The sequence below is a fragment of the Lactuca sativa genome, chromosome 5 (assembly GCF_002870075.4).
Source record: "Lactuca sativa cultivar Salinas chromosome 5, Lsat_Salinas_v11, whole genome shotgun sequence".
In the NCBI taxonomy this organism is placed as follows: Eukaryota; Viridiplantae; Streptophyta; class Magnoliopsida; order Asterales; family Asteraceae; genus Lactuca; species Lactuca sativa.
In genome coordinates this window covers 214,876,961-214,889,562 of record NC_056627.2, presented here as the reverse complement: position 1 = coordinate 214,889,562, position 12,602 = coordinate 214,876,961, and the positions used below count along the sequence as shown (strand labels likewise).

Here is a 12,602-nt window from a genome sequence, read left to right as displayed (position 1 = left end):
GTTTTAACTATTTTAATGAACCTATGTTGCATTTTGTGTTATATATGAGGTCCAAAAAATGTTTTTTTTTTTTTTTTGCAAAATTCGGATCGGATCCAAACCGAATCGGATTAAACTGATTCGGATTCGGGGGAGGGAAAACCATTCAAACACGGTTTGAAACCGGATCAGATCTTGGATGAAACCGGATTCGCTTTGACGTCATTGAACCAGATTGGATCCGGATCCGGATCGGATTTGTCGTTTGTGCATCTCTAGTGTCTTTCATGGTAAGCCGACGCAACTAGGGATGAGCATAGGTGGATACTCGCCTCATTTTGACGAAACTTGAATAGGATCCGGAACTGGCGATTCCTGTGAAGTTAGTACCGGAACATAACCGATCTAGGAGGCTCTTAAAGTTTTGGAACGGTTCCGGTTCTGGGAGCAGGTAACCCAGTTACTGTTGGAAAGAGTGTCCAAGTTCATTAACTATTTGTAATATTTCTAATAATAACAAAGTCCTTTTGGGTTTTCCTACATACCCAAATTGAGTAGAATAAATAAAAGGGAAAATGGTTTATTAATTATTATGGTTAATAATTAATTAGAAACTAATTGGAAATTTATTTTGGAAATTAATTAACAGTTTAATTAATTAAAGGGTTGAATATTCAATAATCAATAGTTGTTTAATCAAGAATATTCCAGAAACCTTATGAAATTAGGGTTGGACGTAACTCACTCCATCCCAAATGGGAAAAGGAGTGAATTTTATGGTTACCTCCTCATCCCACATGGGAAGGAGTACAAAACCTAGGAAGGGATCCAAGACTATAAATAGGGCCTTAAGGATTTCATTTTTCCTTGCATCTTGGCTTAAAGTTTCGCCAACCCTTTTTCCTTCCCCTTCTTAGGGACGATTTCTAACGCTCTTTGGGTTTGTCAAATTGACCCTTTCCTAGTTATTTTATTCCACTCTTTGGTGTCATTGGGTGTGATACAATTAGAAGGATTCTGGTTTGGGTCCTCTCATCCAAGCAACTTCGTGGAGGATAAGATCAAGATCTCAAGCATGGAGATCAAAGGGGTTACATAATAGGTATGTTTTCTTCTCTATATTTTCGTTTTCTAGAATAGATGTAATTAACATGAAACCATAGATCCATGGGTTGCATGTACACTTAGGTATATCGCAATTTTGATTTTTCCGCTATCTAATTTACAGTGTATTTGATGCGTAGAAAACCCAACAATGGTATCAGAGCCATTGGGTCATGATTACATTCTCCCTACAACCATGTTTTATGTAAATGCTTATTTGAAAGTTAATGAAAGAAGAAAGATTGAAAAAATTGTAATCAAGAATCCTTTTAGTCGCGACCACGACATGGGAGTCCATTCAAACGACGTGGTGCCACCGAATTTAGGGTTTTCCTGTTTTCATTTTTCAAATTTGAAGGTTTGTTAAATATGGATAAATACCAAATTTAAAATATTTTAAATCTGGAAAATTTATAAATATTATTTAAATATGATTACTTGAATTTGAATATTTATTTATTATTTAAATAGTAAATTTAAATATATAATATTATTTATAATAGAGATTTATAAATTTGTGATATGGGCATATTTTTTTTGAACCGACAAATACAAATATATAATCTACGCCTAAACTAATACCTAATTCCTATGTCCACAATAGGACTTGAACCTCGGACCTCAAAGATGGAGGGCACCACCTGATACCGCTGGGCTAGAAACCATTTTGGTTGATTTGGGCATATTTAATAATAAAATTCATACATTGTAAAGTAAAATTGCTTAATTAGCTTAAATATTTTATTTTCAGTAATAAAGACACGCTCAGAAGGAAAAGGAAGCGGAACTAGCGATTGGAAGCTTGGAACTTGGATTTTGAAGTAAGAAGGCAAATTTGAAGACAAACTCAACGAGTTCTTTGTATAAACTCGATGTGTTTCCAAGAAGATTCCCGACATAATAGTGTCTTACCGTACACGCGATTTAAGTAAAAAACTCGGAGAGTTGGGGCATAAAACTCAACGAGTTTCTCTGTTTTTTAGAATCTATAAATAGAATGTTTTAATTCGAAACCCTAACTTTGGCTCAAGGCTTTTAGCGACTTTTGGAGGCCAGAGAGGTTCTTAGAAGCTGTGGTTTTCGAAATTCAACTAGAGGCTTGAAATTGAAGAGATCTAAAAACAAAATCATTAGTAATTTACTTAATCCTCTTGTTTAGATTATGTTTACATTGATGAATTTCGTTTTATGATGTTATTTGCTAAAGTTATGGGCTAAACTCCATACTTCTGTTTAGACTAGATGATCTTATGAATATGGTTTGATTAGTGACTTTGGATTATATTGATTTGGTTATTTATCTTGTTAAGCTTGTTAAAAAAATCCTTATGTGTTAATAATAATTATTTTATGTTAATAAATAAGTATATTGAGTTGCATGAACATCTTTTTGATTGCTCGAATCTTATGGTTTTGTGAAAAGATTGTATGCCTAGTGTTGTGAACATAACCTAAGGTAAACTAGAAAAGAAGTAAGTTAATGTGTGAGCATGTGTGATCACCAACCACATATGAGTTAATTGAATTCGCCAATTTAGTTAACTAATATTACAAGTTTTACTTGATTCGAACTGAACACTAGGAAACTAGTTAGTTTAATCAACTGACCATTGTTTGAATTAACTTGTTTGTTAAAGGATTAATAATAGTGAACTTGAACCTAATCATATTAGAAATCCATGATCATTAATATATTAATCCATTGCACTTGTCACGAAATCAACCATAGAAATAAATGAATCGAATCTAAACGGTATGTGTAATCTCTATCTTATTTTTGTATCTCTACATTGTACACTAAAATTGGCTTTCTAGAGCAAGCTATTCAAAACATTTGACAAAAATTTAGTTCATAGCAACAACTTATAGTTACGTACATATATAGAAAACAAAATGAATCAACATATTAAAACCAAGAACGACAAAGTTGTATTAGTCTCACAAATCTACGTTGCTTCATCTATCTACCGATTGGATGACACCAAAGTCTCAACATATTTCCCTTTTGGAGGGTTGTCGATTCTGTGAGATATCTTTTCGAAATCCTTGGCCGGATCGAGTTTGTACACATGACATTTAGAGCGACAAAGTGTAGCCCAATTCCCGTCGCTCATCAAGTGTAGTGGCTCGTAGCCGTAGAAATTTCTCGGTATGGCATACGTTCCCACCTTCGTCCAGTCTCCATCTCCATCTCCATCTGTACTCCATAACTTGGCACTCAACTCTGCTTCCGTAGAATTTACTTTACAGAAGCTATAGATCTCACATAAGTGAATTAGTTGGTCTTTGTGTAGAAGCACGGAATTCAAACAGATTGTCGTGTCATCTTGAGATGAGGGAGTTAGCAACTCTTTGAACTTTTCGGTCTTTGTGTCGAACTTTATAATGGAATATGAAATTAGTTTACCATATTTGTTCACTCTCTTGGTTAAGAAATAGAGATTTTCATTCTGTAGAGTACTTGCCCCCCAAGTTTGTGAATTGAAGTAAGGGTGCTTATTGAGTTCAAGACCTTCATCGAATCCAGCATTCTCCATGAGTCGGATTTCAACGAGTATATATAAACATTGAGACTTGTGGTCACACGTAGAAGCCTGTAATCATCATCAGAAGCGCTGTAATACAACCCGGATGCTTTTACAGTCACCTGGTAGCATTGTTCCCGAGAATTGGGTTTAAACAACGTCTTATATATAGTCACCTGTACAAGGATTCCATATTATCATATTGGAGTATTCATAACTGTTGTTTCCCTCGTTTATGCCTACGCAAACCAGTCCATTGAAAGATGTTATAAACAACATCACCCCAGAACCCACTTCAAATGGTAAAGAGCGGCTCACAGGTAAACCATCTTGATCAGGTGTTTCACAGTCGAGATTGTGGAACACCTTTGGGTTTATGGATGACGAGAAGAAGAGAAATTTGTGGTGGTCGTTGGTTACGTGGTGGAGGTGAATCTTGGAAAAATAAGGCGTCTTTAGGAAGGAGTTCCATTGCTTGGAGACACACTTGAAACGTGATACATATTTGGCAGGCAGCCTTGGGAGTATATGGGAGAATAGTATTTCCGAGGGAAGCTCCGTCTTCATGGTTTTACTGGTACGATGTGGCCTCTCGATGATGTACATATATATGTTGCTGAGTTGGTGAACAGGTAATGTAGGGTAATTGGGATATGTATGGTATAGGGAGAAACGGTTTTTAATTAATATATGGAAGGTTAAGTTAAACATGGAATGCATATCTTGTAATATTTGAAAATTAACAAATAGTAAATATCGACTATATATCAAGGAAGTACATTATCGGTAACATGAAAATATTTTGCAAAATCTTCAGCAAGATCATAGCCTAGCAGAACAACGTAGTTTTGTTCAAAGGATGAAGCCTGGCCCCATTACATTGCTTAGTTTTCGGTTTGTGGGGTCGGCTTCCTTTCTTCCAGATCATTTGCACATGTTTGTATCTCAATATCGTCTTTTCCCCACGATTATGTATCTCTCTTCGTAGTACTCTCTAATCTTGACTATAGTACAGCCCCATGTATTTAAATTTAGAATTCTAATGATCCTGACTTCGAACTTCTATAATGATACTAATTAAAGTTGAAGTTATGCTAAAGTTTGAATTATGTGAGTACAATGTCTCTATGTATTCCAAACTTGGCATGGTTAAGAAATATGTAGTTGTTAGCACATGGGTTTTATCGCTACAAATTAAACGACATCTAGTGACATATTATTTTATGCCACTATATTATGTTTTTAGTGACATATTTTATGTCACTATAGAGTTAACGAATTTAATGACGTTTAACAAACTGTGTCAATAATATTGATATTTATTAGTGGCGAAATAATATAAAAATGCCACTAAAAATATAGATTTTGTGGCATACAATTAATTATGTACCACTAGAGATTTATTGTAATATTAATAACTGTTCTTTGTGCCAGTAAAATACATACGAGTTTTGTTTTCCTATTAAAGAACATGGGTTAATTTTGATATTTGCAACTTAATTTGTAGTCGGTTATGGTATGTTGCATCATAAGATTAGTAATACTAATCCTCAAACTACCTGATTATTTTAAATTCCTTCTATAAAATCTCGTTTCCCCTTTTCATCACAACCCTAAATCGATCGCCCTAACTTCATCTTGCTGCACAATCATGTCGCCGTCGTCCAGTTCGTAGTCGCCACGTCACCATGCTGTCGTCGTCGCCACACCATCACGCCGTCATCATCCAACCCGTCGCCGCCACACCATTACACCTCTGTCATCGAAGTCGTCATCCCTACGCCACCGGCAATGTGGTATATTTGATCCACATCGGCATCACTTTCTCAACAAGTATTTGACGTCTATAATCCTCTTGTATATCGAGTTATGTTTTAATCTTATGCTTCTAGCTTTCTGTTCATACTCTTATTGCGTTTTATTGGACACGATTCAAGCTTATGTCATGGTTATTTATTTCCTTTTATACTGATTGAATATGATTGTGGCTTAATTGAATATAATTCAGCTCTTGTATACTGATTGAATAAGTTTCTGGCTTAGTTGAATATGGTTCAGCTCTTGTACACCGATTGTCATAGAGATTTTCTTAAAAACGATTCAACTCTTTCTAGCTTAATTGAATACAGTTTTGTTGTTTGGATGTAAAGTAGAAATCAATCACTGCATGTTGACTTGGGTGTAGTTTCATATGATCTAATTGGCTAAATACTTAAGCTTTTGTTTTATGCTTAATCAGTAAAACTACATCAGGAGTTAACTAAAATCTCATCAGTATAACTTATTGTAAACCACAACAGAAGATGATATGTCATTCGCAACATATATGTATAAAGCAGGATATTGGATTTATATGTATATATATTATTGTATGTATGTATCAAGAGATATTGGTAAGTCCCTTTTATACAAAGATTGTCCATTTCTTGAGATATAATATCAATATGACAGATGGAAATAGTTGTATGTAAATCATGATTTATGGTGCATAAAATATTGACATGGTTTTGAAGAAAGAAATCACACATACTGTCATATTGAATCAGTCGAAACATGCAGCTCTAACTTTCTTTATTTTCTAAACATTTTCTTTTTACCTATGGTTTTTTGATGTGTTAAGTATTTCATAGGGACAACTTTACATTTGTTTACTTAATCTTGAAAATGACCTTTTAAGATAAACCAAAAATCTATACTTAATGTGTTAAGACAATAACCTTTACCTATTGTTCGTTGTTCGTTTTTCAAGATAAAATTTTACATCATATGGGAAACACCAATGGGTTAATCCTGTTCTAGCTAAGGTAAAATTTTACACCTTTTGATCACTTTTTTAAATACGAAAAAGAAAAAAAAAGGATTGGTTGTCGATAATCTTTGAATTATTCATTTTCATTTTTATATTCAGAAAATCAGCATTAAAGCTAGCAATCCTATTTCAAGATACACAAATCACAAGGTCTTGGCTTCACAAACCTACCAGGTAACCCACAATCATTATAATATTTTGAGAATTTGACTAATTTGCCTTGGGTGTAACCAAAATTACATGATGAAATTGTTTTGTTAACTAAGGGCAATCTTGGAACAAAGAACTTCTTTTGCTGGGCCTCGCATTGAGGATGGGAAGAACTGTTCATGGTGGATGATTGACCTTGGTCTCGATCACCAGGTTTACTTCATACTTGTATCAAATAAAAATATACATGAATCTTTATCTATATATAAGGGTGTAATGGTCACTTTCATATTTAAACACTTCATTCGGTCCAAAACAGAAACAATCTTTGTTTATACAACACTTTTTAAAAAAAAAAAATTTGTTGATTTTAGGTTCATTTACAGAGGAAGCTATTGGAAGAGAGGGTGTGACTATGCAATTTGTTCCAGGGAATGCAATTACTAGTAGAGGACTGAAGGTTGTTGTTGGCAACCTTCAAGAATATTATAATGGTATCTACATTACAATTCATTTTTTCACTTATGATAGGTTTATCTTGCTTTTTGATCATGATGATGGTTTGTACAAAATTAGAGAACAGATTGTTGTCTATATTCGATATTGCATTTCAGAAAAGAAAACTATCCACCAGTGCAATGTGAAAAAGTCTTATCTCAGGTACCTAAAGATTATATAATATAGCCAATAACTAATTTCTTTATCATTTTAACTTAAAGTGATAAAGAAAGTAGTTAGTGGCTTATTGCGTGATTTTGAACTTTTTTTCTTTTCTTTATGTCAAGAACTTGACTTTTCTGTAAAAGTTTCTTTTGTGAATGCAATTTTTTTTTGATTTGTTAAACATCTTTGAGCTCAATGGTGTTCCCCCAGATGAAAATCCATATTTGTTTAATGGTGATTTTGTTGATCAGGAGTCTTTTATTATTTTAACTTTATCTCATTAGATTTGTTTTCTTTTTTGCAGTCTATTACAAAGACAATGTCCGAGAGTAATATTCAGAAGGGAGATGATGAACTTAAAGGTAATCAAAATCACTTGCACTTAATATAAGTTACTCTAACTAGTTTATATAATTCTCAACTTTTACTAATGTAGTTTTTGATTTAGGTTCACGACATGCTAATGACAATATCAACTTTTACTAATAGTAGACAACAAGTGAAGAAGTTGAATTTGACATAAAAGTTGCAAAAGATAGGCTTGATAGTGACCACTATGACTTAGTCAAAGTCCAACAAAATATTTTCTTAAATATCTAGCAGTTTGCAATGTTGGAAAATCTATTTGTTATGAGAGGAATGGAATGGATTATTCCATTGTAATGAAAAAGAAAATGTTGTTTGTTTCATCATAATGGAATTTTTATTATATTCTATATGATGCTATTTAATTAATTATTATATTTTATATTATAGATAAAAGTTATGTAGATATAATAGCCTAAATTATTGAATCTCATTAGTATTTTTTAGCTTAAATGTGCCACAAAATATTGTTTTGTATTGTGGTAAATAAAAGGTGCCACTAAAAGCTTAAAATGTGTAACTAAAAGTAGCATGATTTTTTTAATCAAATGATCATTCAATGGCATAAAATATGTGCCACAAAAACTTTTCTTTTACCGTGTAATCTAAAAAAGTGTCACTAAAAGCCTAAAAAACTACAACGGCAAAAGTAAAAAGTGTCACAAAAGGGTTTTAGTAGGAGCGTTTGTAGTGACATTTATTATGTGTGCCGTTAATTATTTGAGAAACCTTTAGTGGTATTTTTTGGGGTTTTAGTGGCACTTTTTGTATGCCACTAAATGACATATTTTTTCTAGTGTATTCAGAAAATTATTATTTGAAATTTTTTTTGATAAAGTTTTAATTTTTTTTTTAACAAAAAAGTTTTGATTATTTAATTTTATTCGATAATTTGTCGTTTCTAATTAAAATAAAAATAAAAGATTTTTCTTGAATTTAGACAAAATATTAAATAATTTAAACTTTTCTATTAAAACAACAATAAATTTTATTAAAAAAATTTCAAAATAATAAAACTTTTCTACATAAACCCTTAGTACACTTAAATTGAAATCTTATCTTTATTTATACACATTCCATATTAGTTAGATATTACTTAAATACCAGTAAAAATTACATTTAGTTGACACATATGCATCTAAAGGGGGTGTAAAACCTTATTTAAAAAAAAAAAAAAAAAAAAAGACTACTGTATAATGAAACATCTCTCGAGGCTTGGCGTCCTTTAAAGCCACCAATTTATAACAATTTAAAAAATATTAGCATATCAATTATTGGTATCTTTTCCTAAGGGAATAGACATAGGAATACATTTTAACTCTAAGATATAATTCGTTTCTATAAATATCTAATTGTTCATGTTTATTAAGTGAAGTTTTAAGAGGCTTAAAACAAGACTTTAAGATTATATCATCTAGTAAATGTATTTGTTATAATTAAAAAACAAACCAAAAATATTAGCATATTGTTGATATTGTTCAAAACTTATAACAAGAAAAGTAATCTTTAAATATTATTAAAAGATAAAAGTAATCTCTAAATATTATTAAAAGATAACCTTTAATTCTAAACTAAAGAAATCAGGATCATTGATTGTATTTCAATCATATATTTTCCACATTTGGATTATTTGATGACATCATATTTTTCAACCCATTTATTTTTGTCAATAGATTTTATAAAACGTATATTACATTTTAAATTAGAATTCCATTAATGACACTTAAATCTCACCAAAAATAAAATGAATTAAATTAAGAATTCTATCAATGACAATTAAATATCACCAAAAATAAAATGAATTAAATTAGGAATTCTATTAATGACAATTAAATCTCACAAAAAATAAAATACAAAAATACCTCGTCTCCCTTAATTCTTTACATAATATATTTAACCTAAGTTTTGTAGTGGAGAAGAAAATAGGGGAAAACATGTTGTTTTGATTTTTACTTAACAATTTAGATTTGTAGTCGAACGACTGGAATTATAAATACATCAGATAAATGTAAGAAAACAAGTAACTCAAATTCTACTTGACAACTTTTTAGTCATCTCATATATGCTTATTTCTTGATAACTAATATTTGTACTATTATCGATATTTATGCTAAAGTTGTGACAACATGAAAATGATTGTTACTCAAGTTGCTTGATTTTTTTTAGATTTCTTGTAGGTTGAAATTGGAGTTGACAAACAACAGAAATAGTCGAATTCATCTGGGTTCTTGTGAACGTAAGTAAAATATATTTTGATTTTTATGTTATGAGGATGTCAAATTTTATGGTTTGAAAATTAATTGTCACATTTGTGTTATTTAGAAATTTGAATCGGATCTTTCTATGGGATTCCCCATTTTTTTTCCATACTTTTGACGAATTGTTCAATAAGTTGAGCAATCAAATTATAAACGATAGACTCATACACAATGTATGTCATATCCTTTGCTTTTGGTTGTTCAAATCACAAATTTGTTTTTTTTTTTTCGTTTTTTTTTATGTGTTAGGATTTGAGACCTTGATTTGGATACTTGGAAATTTTGTTTGGTCTACCTGTCTACTACCTGTTCGATGAAATGCTTAAGGGAACAATATTGGGATAAACTTGCGGCCCGATTTAAATTACTTTAAAAATATATTGGTTTAAATTACTTAAAAAATATACTTGTCGATTTTTGTTATCCTTCACGGTTTAAATTTGTATGTTTCTCCTTAAAGTTTCATGTTTCATCCTTAATAGTTCTTTGTTTATGTTCTAGCTATAATGCCTTCTTTGACCCTTGATCACATTGTTTAGTTTCTCATACTAAGTTTTATTTGAAAATTATATTTAATTGCAAGTTATTACACTATCTAATACCCCAATAATATCTAATATTTGTATAAGATGGTGACAATTATTATTTTTATTACAACTTCTCTTCATATTGATTATCGGATGTGGTTTGAGTTATGGAATGCTGCGACTGAGGGGATTCCACATTGTGGGGCGTTGGAATTCATTACAAAAGGAGACATGATTTATATACCTTATTGGGTATTGATGGAAACGTTTAATTTTTGCTCATGTAGATCGATAAATATTTTACAATATGTTCTTTTAACCTTATATTAGGACCTTTTTTGGAAAAAAAAATTGCTTTTAATATTAAACTTTGAAAAAAAAGTTCATATATAGCATCATACTCTTAAAAAATGATTTTTTTGGATTATTTTTAGTTGATATGTAAAGTTATATTTTTTGTATATTGAAGCTCATTTACACGATTGTTTTCTGGAAAAAAATCATTAATAGCATTAAACTTTGCAAAAAAGTTCATTAATAGCATCGTAATTTCAAAAAATGACTTTTCCGTATTCTTTTTGGCTAATCTAGAAAAAAAAATTCTACATTAAAGCTAATTAATAGGATTTTTTTGAAAACATTTTATTAATGGACAGTACATTTTCATTTTCTTTCGCATAATAGACCATTTATGTAAAAAAAACATTTCAAATATGGACCATATGTGTACTTTTGTTCACATGTGAACCATTTATGTAGTATATAAATTTAATTGTTAATTAGTAGGTCATTAATATGACAATTTTCTAGGGAAAATTTGTTTTTAGTATTGAAATTTGTAAAAAAAAAGTAGAATGATAACAATATATTAATTTATTTTGTATTTATCATATATATATATATATATATATATATATATATATATATATATATATATATATATATATATATATATATATATATATAAGTTATATTATAATATAAGTTTTTAAATAAGACATAACGAGATTATCACCTTATAAAAATAAAAATAAGATAGCAACCAATTAATTGATTCTTTATTTCAATATTTCATTATTATCTTTAAACGATTAATTATGTTATAAAGTTTTGTTATACGAAAATTTTATCAGATATATAAAAGTAATCATGTTTTAATTTTTCAAATTATAAAAGTAATCATGGTTTATGTTTTTCATATATGAAAATCATATTACGAAAAAGAGTGTTAGCATCTACCCATTTTAAAATAAATTTCACATATTATTTTAGTTTTTAAACAAATATTTTGACAAAATAACTATTTTTTTTTTGGATTAATGTATACTTATATACGAATAAGAGATGACACAAGAACAATATATTACGTGTTCTTTAAAGTATAATATGTTCCTGCTAAGAACATATGAAAATTTGCATTTATAAATAAGTCTCATTTTTTAACCAATTTGCTAATATTTATTGCAACACACCATCCCTCTAAACCTTAAGCCTCTAAATAGTCGTCTGAAACTTATCATCAAAAGAAGCTATTTGGTACTGTTGCATCAATAATAGTCAAAATAGACTATCTAGAGATTTGGTCCAAGGTTTCCTCTATGTCCGCATGAAGATGACATGTTACCATTCAAGCTGATAAGAAAACAATTTCTAATCAAATTATGTTTCGCAATGGCAATCAATAAAGCTTACGGAGAAACAATTCCAAATGTAGGTATTTATCTCCCAGAATCGGTTTCACGCATGGCTAACTTTATGTGGCATTGTCTAGAGGGATATCGCGTGTCAATAGAAAAGTATTAGTGAACTCTGACGAACAATTCAATGACAATGAAGTTTATACATCAAATATGGTCAACAAAGAGGATATCATTGCTCTGTAGGTATTTATCTTTAAGAATCGTTTGGAGACAAGACCATTTTATATGGAGATGGCTTTAGACAAATTCTTCTAGCAATACAAAGAGGCAATTGTTCGAATACTGTGCATGCATCATATTCGTCCAAATTACGGCGTGATGTATAGTTTTACGTTTAACCGTAAACATGAGATTTATTTTGGTTGTATAACTAAGATTTGGATGAGACAAAATCATTTGATGAGTGGATTGTTAAAATTGGTGATGGTAATATTGGCGGCCCTAATAATAGTAAAGCTGAAATTGAATTTCCAAAAGACGTTGTTGTTCGCTCTATAGGTGACCATATTCATTCAATTGTA

The 12,602-nt window shown here is 30.4% G+C and overlaps 1 long non-coding RNA gene across 1 annotated transcript; it reads left to right on the top strand.

Moving 5' to 3' along the window:
* Positions 1–5,142: 5,142 nt before the first annotated feature.
* Positions 5,143–7,927, top strand: LOC111913849 (uncharacterized). The gene is made up of 7 exons (XR_006191898.1): positions 5,143–6,412; positions 6,517–6,591; positions 6,684–6,780; positions 6,942–7,061; positions 7,144–7,227; positions 7,535–7,592; positions 7,679–7,927. It is a non-coding gene; the product is annotated as an uncharacterized LOC111913849 (long non-coding RNA).
* Positions 7,928–12,602: the final 4,675 nt, after the last annotated feature.